The following is an 18,204-nucleotide window of genomic DNA, read 5'->3' as shown; positions in this document are numbered from 1 at the left end:
CTGAGGGTCCACACTCTGGTGGGTTTCACACACATCTCCCTGGAAGCTTCACACAGTCTCAGCTGGCACACGCAGATGAAGCTGATTAGCATCTTTGTGCTGCAGATTGAAGGTGATCCTTCTATAATAACTCGTTTGCAGCGATGCTGAAAATGGGAGCTTTAGCATTAGCAGCAGCTCGCTCTCTGACCTTTCACCTCTAAGCCTCTAAACAGAAACTGTGCTAGCACAGCTCCAGAAACACGAGGCAGAGGGTGGGTGTGAGACTGTAGCTGGATCGTGTTACACTTTATGGTGTTTATCGCATATTTGAACATCTCACACTGTGAACCTTCAGCTGATAGCACAGTTTGTGTGACGGTCACGGCTCCTTGCTGTCAAACACACTGCTGCACAAACACGTCGTCAGTGCTAATCACTGTTTTCTGTTGCTTTGTTTTTCAGGCTGTCGCCTTACTAAAGAAGATGTCCTGATCACTGGTGGTCAGTCTGATAACTTTCATGGCTGACTGAGAGACACGGCTCCCATCACCCCACACACACAAAACAACAGTGATGTCTGGTTGATCACAAATACAAATGAGGCCACATATTTCAGGTTTTTAGGGTTAAAATAATACCTGAAAAAATGCTGTGGTTTGGTTTATGTCTCGGTTTGTGCCAGGTGGGTGGAGCCTGTGTGATGGGGGACGTTTCAGATGCAGCAGAGCATTTTAAAGTGAAGGTTTAGAGGTTTCTCTGGAAGCTTCATGGGAGCCCAAATACCTCAGTTTATCCTGGCAGTGATTTTTTTGGGGGGGGGTTGTTTGTTTTTTTAGCATTTATAACGTTCCCGTTTCTGATTTCCTGATGTCCAGCACAGCCAACATCCACAGAATGTGGTTAATTCATGAAATAATGCTTATGCTGCACAACAGGCTGCTCGATTTTTGACCAGACAATCTCCATCAAAGGTGTGCACATGATTTTCTTTTATGTTTGTGTGTTTTCACAGTGAACTCATCTTCATGTGTCTGTTTTTATCTGGATAGCTGTAGCTGATTTTCTGAAAACCATAAACATCTTAATGTCTGCTGTTTGAGAAAACACACAAACAGAATGTTTGTTTAAAAAACAAAAAAGATGTGTAGTGGTAAGACTACACATCTTTGGAGCGGGAGTCGCAAGTTCGATTCCCATCCAGTATCCAGTAAGGGTCCTGGCTAGACCCTTCATGCTAAAAACCAAAAGGCCCTGGAATGGCTCGGCTACGTCTGCAGCCTGTCCACAACACGGACACAAGAACATTTTACTGCATGTTGTACTCTGTATGATACTGTATGTGACAGATAATAAAGCTTGTGAGAAGAGATATTTTACTGTTATGTTATCATTACATTAGAATCATATAATAAGCATTGCATTACAGCATTTATTGAAGCTATTGACATTACATTAACGTTTGTATTACAGTGATTGTTATAACCTCATGTTAATCTTCTATTTACAGGTGTTGGTATAATCATATAATCTTTCATTACAGGTGTAACCATGATCATCATTATACATATTGCCGCTTGGTGCTTATTATGGAGTTGTGCTCATGTCAGTAAGGGTTAAAAGCTACAGTCAGCGGGATGTCTGGCTGATCTATTGAGGGAAGTGACGTAGAGCGTAGAAGGCCGCACATGCTTACACGACACTTACATCATGTTATTTTTTGATCTTTATTTAGTGATATCTTTTGTTAACCTTTAAGTAGTGTGTATTGGCAATAATTACTCATTAGTTCATTTATGTATCACCATCATTATTAAGTGTTACTTCATTAGAGAATTTCTTTAGGCTGTCGGCCTTATGTTACAACTTGTATTACAGGTATTGTCATGATTACATATTAACAATTTCTATTACAGGTGCAGTGATAATTCTTTTGTATATACATGCATTGTATTTTTGTGCTTGCCAATGAGGGGGGCTCGGTCAACTAGTGGAGGGTCGGAAACTTTGTTCGGCGCGAGGACCGAACAATCTATTGTGTTAAGGATCTTGAGCTATAGAAAGAACACACTTACAAAACACAGATATCATGTTATTCACCATTATCCTTTATTCATTTATATTCTTTTATTAAGCTTTGAGTAGTGGCATTTGATTAGAACATTTATTACATGTATGGTTTCAGTTAGGTTATTGCACACATGCAGAGTTGGCCTCTGCCCTTATAGACAGAGTGAATGCTGAGGTCGAGGCACACACGCACACATACAAGCAGTAGTTAAACTCATGTGTAGGGGAGAGTTCAAATATTTAAATAACAATCTGCAAAGCCTTGTAGCTGTTTGATTATGCTTGCAGGAGAGACGGTTTGTTCCAGGGGATAAGCAGAGTTAGAAGATTACTGGGAAGGATCTGGCCTCGGGAAGAAGAAGATGTTCTTTTAATGTGTTAAAAGTTGTCAACATTGATTGTATTGTACCTACTTTACGCATGAGGGTGCATCCTAATACCCTGATGTTCATAAAAACTATTGTTGTGTGGTTTTCGTTGAGAGATCGATGCTGTCTGCGTGCAGTGTTCATCTCCCACACGTGTGCATTAAAATCATCGTTTGACTCAACCCGGCCGGACCAGTGTTGTTATTTTGGTTTTCCTCCTGTATCCATCCCCAATATTTTGAACTCGTAACACTTGATTGTTGTTGTATTAAAAACACTATGTGGATACAATGCTTTGTCGTCCTAAACAAGGCGTGTGTGTGCAATATATATCGGATTTATGATTTTTTTTAAACGTCTCCTCTCTGTAAGAAAAGATATTCGTATAAGTGATGAAACAAATGAAAAATAAAAGTTGTCAAAATATTTCCCCAATTTCTTTCTGTTACTCATGTTTTGTTTTTGTTTTTACTATGACACTTCTTTTTCAGCTCAAAAAAGAGAACAACCAATCAAAGTCTGCATGTGTTCCAACCATCCAATCACAGTGTGTGCTCCTGCATGCCTGTGATGGCTGAGGTGAAGTACACCTGAGGGTTTGGGGACTGTCTCTTTCTCTGTCATCGTTCTTCAGTTTTAAAGCTGACCTGTTGTACTGGTGTAGCTGCTGCACTGGAGCATGCTCACATTAAAAACAGCTACAGTTTCAGATAACAAGGTGACCCCCGTGAGTCCAAACCGAGTGCAGCAATCTGTGTTCACAGACAGGATGACCCTGAATCATACAGTTTTACATGTACAGTTTTATACCCCAACAATAACACATTATTAGGACTATCATCTTCTGGAACCGATGTGGCCATCCTGTTGTCTCCCTTCAAGACTCCTTCTTACGCCCACATCCCTCGTTATCTGCACCTTTTCCTGGAACGACAGAGACAAAAACAACTCTCTGCCTAGCCCTGATTATTTAATATGATCCTGATACTGATTCTATTTATCTAGTTCGGGAGATTCTGTTTGGACTTCCTTTGGCACAGAAATATCCTTCTAATCATTATCTGGTGTGATGTAAGCATGTAGGAAAAAGACCCTCTGTGCTTCTACATCAATTCTCTATCAGTCATAGCCCTGAACAACGTTTTTGACCCTCAAAGCATGGAGCACCAACTGATTTATGAGCACATTGCATTCTCTATATAAAAATAATAAAACAGCTTTATTTAATCATTTCCAACCCTAGCAGTCCCTCCTTTCACACGTATTTTACATGTGAATCAAAAGAACATGTGTTTCATTCAGCCTGCTGTCCCACAGCTTCCCCTGCAGTGTGATGCTCAGTCTTTCAGCTTTTCCCTTTTAACTGGAGTCCTGTGCTCAAGTCAGTGCTAAATCAGCTGTCGCCCTCCTTTGGTCAGTTACTGGGTGTTATAGACCGTCAGCCTGCCCCCTTAGGAGAACGCACCAAACGAACACAGGCATTTTACCTTTTGAACATCATCCAGTGTTTCTTTTAATCATTAAAAGCTTGAGTATGCAAATAAGAAATATACATTTAGCCCTTCCTACCTCTCAAAACCTGGGGGATCCAACTTACAGTGGGGCAAAAAAGTATTTAGTCAGCCACCAACTGTGCGCGTTAAAAAGATGAGACTTTTCATCATAGGTGTACCTCAACTATGAGAGACAAAATGAGTTTAAAACAAACCCAGAAAATCACATTGTCTGATTTTAATTAATTTATTTGCAAATTATGGTGGAAAATAAGTATTTGGTCAATAACAAAAGTTCATCAAAATACTTTGTTAAATACCCTTTGTTGGCAATGACAGACATCAAATGTTTCCTGTAAGTCTTCACAAGGTTTTCTCACACTGTTTAATTAACTTTGCTTAATGATTGGTTTTAGCCTTGACAACCCACATTGCTGGCATTGCTTCTTTCAACGTGTTTGTGGGTCGATTTGAATGCACCAGATGTAAGTGCAGACACTCAGCCTCTACTGCGGATGTGTCAATAGTTAATCTAGTAGTAGGCTATGGCACTTGGCCACAGGTGGCAGTAGTGAACTAACCTCCATTTGAGACTGCTCCAGCTGCTGTGTGATAGCAGATCTACTACAACTTGAAGATCATATGCAAGTTTTGGAAATTACATTATAAATATTCCTAACTTAGCTTTAAAAATTCTAGCTCTCCCCCACACTCAAACAGATGACAAACCAACTGACACACTTGAGTCACTCACTTTCTTCCACTCACATTTAAACATTTTGTTGTTCAAGAGCCACAAGACTGATGGAGTGTGTTTGAGGTAACCTCACAAATATCACAGATGGAATATTTGGTGTTTATTTCCTGTTTTGTCGGTAGCGGCTCCTGAAAAGCAAATCTACCACACATCTGTTTGACCAATGCCAGTTGATCTGCGACGCCAGTTAATCTGGAATTCAATTATCCATGTTATTAGCTAAGTACAGTGGAACCCCGACTTACAAAATTAATCCGTTCCCGAGGGTCTTTCGTAAGTCGAAAATTTTCGTAAGTCGAAGCACCCATTACGCGTTTTGAGTGAGGCGATGCTGAACGATAGGCTATAGGCTAATTGCTAACTAGAACAACAATACATCGTTCAAGTGGAACAGCGAAGCGCAAGTACGGAAGCCAAGGGGTTGTCACATGATTCGGAAGGCATTGTGGGCATTGTAGGCTCAGCCAATCAGAGACAGCGGATTTCATTACTCGGGCATTTTGCCGTAACACGGGCAGAAATATTTTCGTTAAGTGCCTTCGTAACTTGAATTTTTCGTGAAACGGGGTGTTCGTAAGTCGGGGTTCCACTGTAATTCCTAAATGCGTGTAGATTAAAGGAAATTATTTTACCTGGATATGATTGTCTCTGATGAGCCTAAGGTACAAAACATGCAGGCAAAAACGATAAGGTTTTTCTAGCTCATTAAGAATTAAAAATGTACAAGAAAACGGAGCGACATTTCTGGGTCCGTTTTAAAGTTTTCGCGCTATGGCGTTAGCGACTGGAAAAACAAAGTAGAGGAAGTAAGGGCAGACTTGAACGAAGGCTAGAAAGCTATCCACAGCCCACCTGTTATGTTGTATACTCACTGTTTGTTCAATAAAGTTTCTATTGATAAAAGGCTGTCCACAGCCGCTCACTTCCTGACAACCTGTCCGTTGAAGGACACTACTACTAAGGACACTATTTACCCGTAGGTACCTACCCGTAGGTAGTGTCCTTTCGAAGGATTAGAAATAAGCTTGTGCAGGGATCATAAGGGGTGTGCGGTTCAGATTTATGTGAACCTGAGATTTTTGCCAGGACGTGATGTAGGCGGTGTCCTTTGGAGCATCCTTCCCCTGAATTCGGACACGGCATTAGTGTGTGCAGCCAAACATGATGGCAGACTGCCACAGATCACTTCTGAGGAAAGAGGAGGCATTCAGCTTCCTCATAGTTTGACACCTGCATGAAGCAGCCTCACCCTGACAGCTCCACCTTCAAAATACTGTGTCAGCTGATCACTTCCTGTCCTGTGATTGGCTGGCTGTACTTCATCCCACAGATCTGCTTTCAGGGATTTGAACACTGCTTTTGGAGGATTAGAAATAAGCTTGTGCAGGGATCATAAGTAGTGTGGCTCAGATTTATGTGAACCTGAGATTTTTGCCAGGTTAAGTTTTAATGATGAAATTATAGACAGAGATTGAATAAACATATTTTCACAGTTTGTCAGAAAAATTTAAACAGGAAATGAAATGAAAAAGCTCCAGTGAGTCCAGGGCCCTTCTTGTGCTGGTCTGAATCCAGAAGAACAGAACTATAATACTATAATACAAATGAAACTATAAAACAAATGAAACATGGAGTAAACATGTGAAAAGCTTGGTGAAGCTTTTTAACACTGTGGATTTCCCACTCTGTGTCACTGTGAGGGCAGCTGTGGCTACAACTGTAGCTTGCCTCCACCAGTGTGTGAATGTGAGAGTGAATGAATAGTGGAATTGTAAAGCGCTTTGAGGGCCCCCGAAAAGCGCTATATAAATGCAATCCAATATTATTATTATTATTATAACCACAGGGTTTGGTTTGTGCTCTTTGAACTGATATTGAACAGATATTTATTTCCTGAGTGAATTTAATGTTTGATGTAGATTGCACACAAAATCAATTTGGATCATCTGCAGAAACGAGCAACATCACAAACATCATGAATATAAAGTAGAAAAAGCTGCGGACCAATCAGAGGTCCCGGGCTAGCACACGTGACCTCTCTAAATCCTGACACAGTGCCGTTAATCTGTTCACATTGTTGTCTGTTTTCCACACAGCTGATCTCACACTTCTCCACTGTGGTCAATAACTGACTGTGATCGATGGGATCAAAGCTTCTGTAGATCAATAGAAAAACAACAACACTCATCATTTTCAACGGCTTCTCTTATTCCTCCAACCGTCTCCATCACCGCATCAGTCGTAGTTCTATTTCTCCTCCAACCACACTGCTGTTCATCCAATCATTTCTATTGATCAATAAACAGATCAGATTGTTTCACAGATCATTTCTCTGATATTTGTGAACATTGATGAAGGAGGGATCCTGCTGCCTTCACTGTCTCTGCTTCTCTGCAGTAAAAACTGCTTCTAAAGTGGATTTTTCTTCCTGCGTGTCCTCTGCAGACCTTTAGTCATCCACAGCTTTTCTTTCTCCTCATCTTTAAGCAACATTTCCTAACAGGACAGAGTTTATGATGTGATTCTAAGGATGGATTTCAGAGACACTGTGTGCCTGATCAGGAACGTCAGCACACACTTCATCCCAGTGATGATCTGTTAGCTCCGTCTTTAAGGCTGTGTGCTGTGTACCTGTACAGGTGTGTGTGAGCTGAAGCCCACGCTGTCCGTCAGGTAGGAGGTGAACTTTTCAGGTCTGAGCCTCAAACTCCTGCAGGGACCAAACGTCTCCTGAAAAACATCCATAGAAAAGAATCTTTGACTGTGTCTGAGCTCATTTTCATATTCTCCACACATGAGGGCAACGCAAATACCAACAATCATCTAACAACAACACAAACATTGGCCCCCAATGAGAGGGCTGTGCTTGGTTTGGTCCAATCAGCACTTCCTGTATAGAACTACCAACAGCCCTCAGCAGTCACATGGAGCCTTCAGCAGCAGGAAAACAAAGAAATGTGACAAAGACAGAATTTAACTGTGTTGTACAAAAGCTCACTAAATGTGCTCCAAATAGAACTAATGGATTTCACCAAAGTCCAAATGAATGAGTGAGATATATGAACAAGAAGTGTGAGTCATTATATTTGTGTGTGCAGTGTGTGTGAAACTAACACAACTCATACTGCATCAAAGTGTTGCTGCACGGGGGTCACTCACTTCATAGTTGTGTGTCTGCAGGTGCGCCCGTCACACCAAACATCTTTTGCTGTGGCTGTTCCACAGCTGCAGCTCCAGGGTGAATAATCTGCCCAGCAACAGGCTCTGATAGGCCCGTTTAAACAGTCTAACTGCAGACATGTGAACACACAGAACAAACAGCAGACAGACAAAATAAGAAAAATGGTTCTTGGAAAGTTGAACATCAGCTAAAAAAACTAATATGTTTCTCAGGGTCTGATTTGACCCAAATCAGAGTTAAAATGAGGGAATCATGGACTTGTATGTAAATACTACTCCAAATAAATGGAAATGTTTCACTGTGTACACAACTTTGATGTGGAAGTGGGTAACAGAAATGTTTTAGCCTTCTTTCCAGGTGATCCTGTCAGGTGTGATTGTAGCCATGCAGCTACCGAGTGGACAGAATGTAAAATCAAATCAACTTTATTTCTCATTTCATGGATTTTATGCTTTATTTTAAACGTTAATACTTTTTTCTCCTCTGTGTAAGCTGGACTTGGAGTTTGTCAAGCTCACAGCAGGAAAGACGGATCGTTTTTATGAAGATGGGAAGCCAGTATCATTCTGAAACTCACATCAGAGGAAACAAGAACGTCCTCTCTGCTGAAGGACTTTGAAGAGAAGACTGAAGGTATTTTTCCATAAACATAAACTCCTCCCCTCACGTTTACCGCTAGAAAGTGAAAAAAAAAATTTATGACCAAATTAAGAAGTCTCCTTACTGTCTTTAGATGACGAGTAAGTGGAAGTTTTTATGATGTTAACTGAAAAATTATACAAAAAATATTTATAAATTTTTACTTTTGCTGCCACCCTCTGATAAACAGGTTGGAATATCACTGTGTTTACTGATGGGGGAGAATGAGGTCTATGGAGATGGTTGTTAACAGACTTTAAGTTATATGGCCTTGTGCAGCCGTCTTAGCTGCACATGTTTGTAACAAGTTTTGTCCAGCTTGGTCTGAGAAGACAGTTTATCACATAGGAGCCAAAGGAGGAGTCTTTAGCCTCTGCATTTCTGATTTCAGCCATTTTTGTTGTACATTTCATGACTGATTGAAAAACACATTTCATCACATTACTGAGAAGTAACAGCTGCTTAACATGAAGCCCAGATGTTGGTGTGGGTCAGTGCTGTGGGCATTTTTCTCCAGCATTAGGATCAGATTACATGATCTGGAGTCTCAGAGTGAATTGTTTATATCTTCTGTTACCACGGCACGTTAACTTCCTGTTACTTTAACCATAAATCTGTGATCCCAGAGCTCAGTGAAGACAGGAAGTGAAGCTGCTGCATCTACAGGAGGAAGAGGAGGGACCTGAGTTCCTGTTAGAGGAACAAAGTGCTGATTAAACAGACTGAACATCATGAGCTCTGAATAACAACCTCAAAGTTTCATCTTCTCAGACTCACAGGGAGGAGCGCCTGCTGTCAGTGTCAGCAGCACAGCAGGTGTCAGTATGAAGGCAGACTCTGACCTGATGGTCACATGACTCTTCTTCTTCTGCAGAAATGATCCCTGTAACTGCTGCCTGCTCCAATCAGTCAGTAGATGATGATGATAAAATAATTTAAAATCTGTGAAGAAGATGAAATTAAAATGCAGCAGCTGTAACAAATAAGACGAGATTAAAGCAGAAAATCATCAATCTGCTGATTTAGTGCACAAAGCAGTAAACAAACATTTTAATGTGATCATTATTTAACGCTGAGCAACTTTGTGCTGCTGTTTATTTCTGAGGTGATGGCTGCACGTTAGAGTCTGAAGCTTTAAACCCACGTAAACACTGGAAGATCATGCAAACTCTACACAGAACAGCTCTGGTGTGATGGTGGAATTGAACTCAAGACCTTCTTGTTATGAGGCAACGGTGCTAACCACTGCACCGCCGTGCAGAATGCTACCTTTAAAATAGTCTGTAAATAAAAGAATCAGTGAAAAGGTGGCACTTCTAAATGATTTACTCTACAGATTACAAGTTTTACAGTTTTACTAAGTCTGTGCAGGTTTTCAGTCATAACGGCTTGAAGACAACAGGGAACGTTCCCTCTAAGGTGGAAGAGAAAGAAAAGGAACATTAAAACTTGGTTATCCAAACTTGGCCTTTATGAAACTAGTGAAGACACAACAGAAGGAGTCTGAGACAGCAAGCAGAGAAGGGAGCAACAGACAGAACAACACCATCATCACTTATGTAGCAGGTTTATCAGAGAAACTCAGGAGAGTCTTCTCCAAGCACGACATCCCAGTGTACTTCAGACCCAGCAACACACTCAGACACAAACTGGTTCATCCCAAAGACAAAACTCCCAAACACAAACTTAACAATGTGGTGTATGCTGTACAGTGTACAGGAATGCTCAGACCTCTACAGTGGAGATGTGTGTTTACAGATATTTTATTTTGAAAGGCTGAATGTAAGGCGGAAGGAGTAGTAAAAAAAAAAAAGAGAACGAAAAACGTGATGAAGATGAAAAAGGGATGAAGCACATTATTGCATATGCAAGCAGAGCACTGAGTGATGTGGCAAGGAGATAGTTGCAAACTGAGAGAGAAGCACTCGCCATCGTGTGGAGCTGTGAACATTTCCATTTGTATGTTTATGGACATTCATTCACACTGGTGACCAATCACAAGGCTCTCGAAATCATCTGGAATAAGCCAAGATCGAAACCACCTGCCAGAATAGAAAGATGGGACTGAGACTTCAGCCATATAACTTCAGAGTGGAATACAGGAAAGGTGCTGATAATGCAGCTGACTTTATGTCACGTCATCCAGTGCCAACACAAGAGAATGAAAGTGCTCGTACATGTAAGGTTGCAGAAGAGTATGTCAATTTCTTCTCTTATCACTCCACCCCAAAAGCCATGACACTTCAAGAGATAAAAACAGAGACTCTGAAAGACCAGGTTCTGCAGGAAGTCATCAGTCACATCAGGAACAACACAGCATCTAACAGATAAATCCCAGCATGCTGACGTTTTGAAATCATCCAAACATTTCAAAGCGAACTAACAGTAGCTGACTCATCTGACTTCATACTCAGAGGCACGAGGATAGTTATTCCAACTGTCCTACAAGCAAGAATACAACTGGCACACGAAGGGCACCAGGGTGTCGTCAAGACCAAAGCGCTGCTACGTACCAAAGTTTGGTTCCCAGAGATCGATCGCAAAGCAGAATCTGCAGTTCAAAACTGTCTGCAATGCCAAGCTAGCACACCTGTCACACACCGACCCTCTGCAGATGTCACCATGACCCGAAACACCCTGGCACAGTGTCAGTGCAGATTTTTATGGACGGCTTCCTACGGGGGAATATCTGCCCGTCATCACAGACGAGTATTCTCGCTATCCAGTCGTTGAAAGTGTACGCTCAACATCAGCATCTTCTGTTATCCCAGTCATTGACAAAGTGTTCTCCATGTTTGGAATCCTAAGGACAGTAAAGACCGATAATGGTCCTCCTTTTAACAGTGAGGCTTTCTCACAGTTTGCAGACTAACTAGGATTTCATCATCACAAAATCACACCTTGTTGGGCTCAGATGAATGCCATTGCTGAGACATTTATGAGGACCCTAGGCAGAGCACTGAGAGTTGCCGAGACACAGGGCACACCATGGAAACAGCAACTAAACATCTTTCTTCGTGAGTACAGATCTACACCTCATAGCACAACGGCGAGCTCACCAACCGAAATACTGTTTCAACGCCAGCTATACACCAAACTCCCCTTCTTTAACACCACTCCACGGAAGAGTTCAGATGCTGAAGTGAGAGCAAAGGATGATGGTGCCAAGATCAAGATGAAGGTGATTGCAGATGCAACCCGTCACGCTAAACCACACTCACTAAGTCTGGGTGACACAGTGCTGCATCGCCAACCCAAGCACAACAAATTATCCACACCATACAATGTAAAACCTACAAAGTGACCAAGGTTAAGGGTTCTGAAATTACAGCTACAAGGGAAGGACACTCGATTGTCAGGAATGCATCATTCTTCAAGAAAACATGACATGGACTTGAAAACGCCTGGACTGCATGTCGACCCCGCCTTAACAGACAAGCCCAGATACCCAGTCAGATCTAACAGACGCGTACCCATGCATCTGTGTGATTACATCAGATCTAAGACTTGAACATCTGAGTGACCAGTTGAAGGTTACGCTGTGTGAACATGTTTGATGTGCCTGAATCTAACACCTGTATTCTAGTGTTGAATGTTTATAGTGTTTAGTCAGAGATCTGCACAAATGCAGTTCTGTTCAATTGATGTTTAGGTGTGGAGAAACTGAAGTAATAAGAACGTTCAGTAATTTTATCAGGCTTGTTTGTCATAGGTTCAGATTAATAATTCACCTCACTGAGTACCTAAGTTTGTTTAAGAAAATAAAAAGGGAGGTGATTGTGATGTTTACAGATATTTTATTTTGAAAGGTCGAATGTAAGGCGGAAGGAGTAGTTAAAAAAAAGAGAACGAAAAACGTTAGAGGAACAAGTTAGCGCTGCAGACTGTGTTGCTGCTGCAAGCCTGAGAATTAAAGAATGGAACTGATAAACACTGAAGGTGTCATCATTAATATTTGAGGCATGCAAACATTACAGGAGAGACCAAACAGCCACGTCATAAACTCACAACATAGAAGAGCCACCTCCACGGGACAAGAGTCGGCGGTCCATCTGCATCTAAAGGTCAAAGGTCACTCTTTCAAGGATGCCGATGTTCACATTTTGGACAGAGAAGACAGATGGTTTGAAAGAGGAGTGAAAGAAGCATCTATGTCCACTGTGAGCGACCATCTTTGAACAGAGGGCGGGGCTTACAACACCAACTGTCTGCCATCTATAATGCAGTCTGAGATCCTCCCAGACGCCTCAACACCCACTCACAATCAGGTGACCTCAGCAGGTCACATGATAGGCTGAGGCAAGTCACACCTGTGATGGTAATGACCCACGCCATGTTTCACATGTTGGTTATGTGATGAGTCACATGATCAGTAGTGGGTCAATAACCCTCAGCACCACCTCCAAGGTGACAGCCCCTCTAGGAGTAACATACCTGAGACTCTCCAGGTATCACATGAGAGCAGAAACATCTTCCAAGAACCAACAAAGATCCTTCTTTAAGGTTTTACTACGCTGTCACCATCTTGAAGTCCAGCCTGGTGGAGCTTCTCTGGTTTTCCCAGCTGGAAATCTGACTTCTGACACTGAAATCTGACATCGAGGCTGTGGACAGCTACAGGTACCTTGGTGTTCATCTGAACAATAAACTGGACTGGTCTCATAATTCAGACGCCCTCTACAGGAAAGGGCAGAGCTGTACCTGCTGCGGAGACTCAGGTCTTTTGGAGTGGAGGGCCCACTCCTGAAGACCTTCTATGACACTGTGGTGGCCTCAGCCATCTTTAACAGTGTGGTCTGCTGGGGTGGCAACATCTCTGCTGGGGACAGGAAGAGACTGAACAGGCTGATCCGCAGGGCCAGCTCTGTTCTAGGATGCCCTCTGGACCCAGTGGAGGTGGTGAGTGACAGGAGAATGGCGGCTAAGCTGTCATCCCTGTTGGACAACATCTCCCACCCCATGCATGAGACTCTGGCAGCACTGAGCAGCTCCTTCAGTGGCTGCGGCACCCACGGTGTGGGACGGAGAGATTTCCTCCCCACTGCTGTTAGACTCCACAACAAAGACTTTAATTGATCAAACACACACAAACCCACACATGTGCAATCACAATAACACTAAGTGCCCTACTCTCGCTTTCTGGCATCGTTGTATTATACTCATATTGTATATAGCATTTGTATTCTATTCTATTGTGTACAGGATCTTATGGATATATTATTCCAGTGTTTTTTCTCTAATTTTTCTATGCAACTTTGCACTGTCCACTGCTGTAACAAAACAAATTTCCCATGCGTGGAACTAATAAATGTTATCTTATCTTATTATCTTATCTTCCCATTTAAGCTGGAATGAAGCATGTGTGCTGTTGGTTCAATGACTGCTCACAGGCTCTGATACACAAACACAGGATCTACCACTAATCACATCACACTCATAAAAAGCATGACTACAATTTCATAGTTTTTATTATGTTTTTATTGATTAAACAGTAAAAGTAAATAAAAAAAATCCTAAAACAGATTCCCACTGATGTCAACATCTCACATTGTTACTACTTAAATGTTTAGCAGAGTAAAGTTTGAAGGATTCAACACAGACAATTAAAAAGAAATGTGAAAATGTCACATTTGACTTCTTTTCTCATCAATACATGAGCATTTATATCATAAATTACATTTATATTGGGTTATGTTTGATCCTGAAAACTATGACTTAAGTGAAAATTAATGAAAATTGATTATATTACTCTTAATTTATTGAGGCTATTCCATAACTCACATTATGTTATTAATCTGTGGCAGATCTTATTACTGCCTCATGAATCAGATTTTAACAGGATGTGTTCAGTTTAACTCTCTCACCACTATAAAGGCTGAAGCTTTAAATGATAATAATTATAATAATGTTTTATTTTTATAAAACATATTTTAAATGGAAACACTTTTATAATTTCACCATAACAAAGTTCACTTCCTGCATGAAGGTGATCCACAGCTCCATGAACTATTCCCACAAACATCACTGAGCCTCAGACTTTCTTTAACAGGCCTGTCAGACCACAATGATCCAGCTGTTTGTGTTCATGTGGCACATTTATACGTTTTATTTAAAATCTACTTCACACACATTTTATTATCTGATATCTGCGACACACGGAGACTTCCTGTTAAACAGAAAGTAACCTTTGTGCGTGGGCGTGTTTGGGAGCTGCAGGTGTGTCCAGGTGTGGGTTCGTTGGGTCAGCAGAGGATTTAACGGGACTTTGTGTCGGTTTGAGTTGTTTTTAAAGGAGGATGAAGACGCTGGTGGTGTTCCTGCTCCTCATGAACGGTAAGAAAGTCTCTGTTTAACCTGCAGCAGCTCCGCAGACAGTCCTCTGTGACCGGAAGTGTTACACTCAGGTGCAGCTCGCGCCTCTGACGTCATGGAAAGTCACAGTAGATTTAATGCTAGCTAGCTAACCATGCTAAAGTAGCCTCGTGTCTGCGCTGTTTCCGGTCTGAGCTCCGTTTCTCCGCACTAAACACAGCACAGGTGCACCTGATCAACGGTGATGAAGGATTTTGACATTTATACCACAGGTGCATCTACTGGGAGGCTGAGGGGAGCACTGGTGGCTGTCTGAATTTTTCACAATATAATAATGTTTTTGTGTTTGTCTGCTTTTCCAAAAGAAATACAAAATGAGCTGGATCAATGAGTCTGAAAGATCTTCCACTTGATTAAATTTCTCTGTTTTCCATCCATGGAGATCAGGATCAACACCGAGGCTCCTTGACTTTGTCCCCTTTACTCTGTCGGGCCCCTGCTGGGGTGTGTGAGGCACCCTTGAGTCTCAGGACTCTGGGCCTGGTGCGTGGTCTGCTCTGGCATAGCCAGCTGCCGGTGGAGCCTGCAGGCTCATTGCCGGGGCCCCCTGGGGCTTCTGCACTGTGCCTGCTGGCTAACTCCCGTCCAGGGGTCTGCTTTGGTCTTTTCTGAGTAGGTAGTGCGATTGCCCCTGCAGTGAGCCTCTTTGGACTCTCGTACTCTGGGGGAATCTAGATGTCTGGAACCTGCATCTCCTCCATGCCTGCTTCATCTCCTGGGGGGGCATGGCTATGGCTCCACATACCCACTATTAGACAGTTACATGATAAAACCTTGTGAACACAAGCTCACACACACAGGTGCACACACACGTACTCACAGACACACTATCTTGGTTGGCTGCTGCCTCTAAACATATCATGTAGTCCTGTGTGCTGCTCAGTGTGTGTGTTATAAGCAGGTTTGGAGCAGATCCTCAGTGTTTCTTTCTCTCCCTCTCCTTCTGTAAACGTTCTCACCAATTTCTTTCTTTCTTTTTCTTTTCTGTGGAAAGTCTTTTCTGTTCTGATAGTAATAACTCAAAATTTAAAAAAAGAATATAATAATCAGGGCTGTCAGTGTTAATCGGCGTTAACGCATTTAAGCCCCATTAAGGCGTTAATGCCATCATCATGACTAACGCAATTAACAATTAAGCCATCTGAGCGCAGACTGACTCAAAATCCCTGAAATGTCTCTGTCAATGCATTTTGGGCAGTTTGTCTAAAGCTTGTGCAGAAGCCCCCCCCCCGCTGGCTGAGCCCCATCCAGGGGTCTGCTTTGGTCTTTTCCGAGTGGGTAGTGCGTTAACGTGGGCTAATTCATGTTAATGAGTTAATGCAGATGCAAATTAGCCCATTTTAACGCATTAATGCTGACAGCCCTAATAATAATAATACATTTAAAAACCAAACAAAACAGTATGTCAGTTTGTTATCCTGGTATTCAGTCTGTGCTGCTCTCACTCAGAGATCAGAGGTCATGTTCAGTAACCACACTGACAGGAAGAGGAGGAAACGATTGGTTTAATTTATAAGAACAGTCTGAGCTGTGGATTAAAACAATAAGAAATATATAAGTGAGTCACATATCAAACACAGACCATTAAGTGTAATAAGAAGCAGAATAAAAAGCTGAGTGTGAGGGTCAGGGTGCTGTCTCACTGCAGAGGCTTCAGGCTGAATCCTGCTGAGCACACAGAGTCAGACTCACCTGTGCAGCTTGGACAGGTAAACACATCAGGACATGAGGAGAGTTGGCAAAGTACAGACATTCAGTACTTAAGTCCACAAATAGACTTTGTAGACATATGGGGCGACCGTGGCTCAGGGGGGATGGGAAGCTTATCTGTAACCGGCAGGTCACCGGCAGGTCACCGGTTCGATCCCTGGGCTCTCTGTCCTGGTCGTTGTGTCCTTGGGCAAGACACTTTACCCTACTGCCTACTGGTATTGGGCCGATGGCGCGATATGGCAGCCTTGCTTCTGTCAGTCTACCCCAGGGCAGCTGTGGCTACAACTGTAGCTTGTCTCCACCAGTGTGTGAATGTGAGAGTGAATGAATATTGGAATTGTAAAGCGCTTTGGGTGCCTTGAAAAGTGCTATATAAATGCAATGCATTATTATAAGTCTACAAATACTACTATTAAAGTACTCCAGTAAAAGTAAAAGTACTGATTCAACTTCTTTACTCAAGTAAAAGTAAAAAAGTACAGGCTCTGAAATGTACTTAAAATGAGAAAGTAAGAAAGTAAAAAGTAGCTCTTTGAAGGATGTTTGTAAAATATATTTATACTGGGGACACAAGTCTGGTCTAAGTCTTCTGTCAGAAAGACTGCAGCAGTCCAGGAGTTTGTTAATTGTCTTTAATTAAGTCCCACAAAAGATTTGTTTACATGAAAATGTTTGTGAGGCTTAATCTGAATTCAGTGCAGCCAAACTTGAACTTGTTGTTTTATAGTAAACAGCACGTGTGACTATAAACATGGTTTTCTGGAAACAGAAATGGGCAATTTTATAATTAGTAGAGTCATAGATAACTAGGAAAACAATCACAACACATCATCTACTCAACACAAGCAACATCTCACAATGTCCACAAGGGGTCACTGCAGACCCAAAATTAGCTAAATAGCACATGTCTCACAAGCTGCTAATAGTGAGGCATAAATATGGCAAGCTAGCAACAGTTAAAGGAAACCATAGAAAAGTCCTTTATTCCTCATCCCGCTGATTGTAGTCATTGCAGGAGATTACAGCCAGATTATAATCAGTATCATGTTAATGAATCTGCCAAAGTAAGAACACTAAGAACAGGTAACTGAACCTTGTGCTGTATTAACATAATGATAAAATCATATCAGTATATGTGAGTACAAACTTTAGTCTAACTCTTTTATTCTAATTGTATTCAGCTTGAACCAGAAGAAAAAGAAGGAAAATAAAACTATATTTCTATTTCCTGTTGCTACATTGTAGAGGGCGACTTTGCCTCTAAACAGGAACATGTGTGCAGTCCTGCATCAGCAGCTTCATTCTTATACAGACCTTTCTACTCTGTTTGTTAAACTGAGCTCTATGTTTGCTACATAGCAGTCAATGAATCCAGTTTTTATACCACAGTTAAGTTAATGTAGTTAAATCTGTGTATTTGTAACTCAAATATTCAGTGATCTGTTTTAAACACAAACCTGACTTTGACATATTTAAGTTGGTATGAACACAGTCAGAGCTGCTGCTGCTTTTATTGCTCTGTTGCTTTTTAAAAGCTTTCTGTGCAAATCAATAGAAATATTTATTGTTGCATTTTAAAGCTGACAGCACAGCAGCAGCATGAGGAGAAGAGTGTTTGCTCAGGAAATACAC

At 41.7% G+C, this 18,204-nt stretch overlaps 1 protein-coding gene across 1 annotated transcript in view; it reads left to right on the top strand.

The window, feature by feature from the left end:
* LOC134621184 (uncharacterized) overlaps positions 1-18,204 on the top strand; it is a 479,207-nt gene that overhangs the window by 56,821 nt on the left and 404,182 nt on the right. The window lies entirely within an intron of this gene.

Source organism: Pelmatolapia mariae, linkage group LG3_W, assembly GCF_036321145.2.
Source record: "Pelmatolapia mariae isolate MD_Pm_ZW linkage group LG3_W, Pm_UMD_F_2, whole genome shotgun sequence".
Classification (NCBI taxonomy): Eukaryota; Metazoa; Chordata; class Actinopteri; order Cichliformes; family Cichlidae; genus Pelmatolapia; species Pelmatolapia mariae.
Note: the sequence above shows the minus strand (reverse complement) of the source record. Positions and strands in the feature narration are given on the sequence as shown.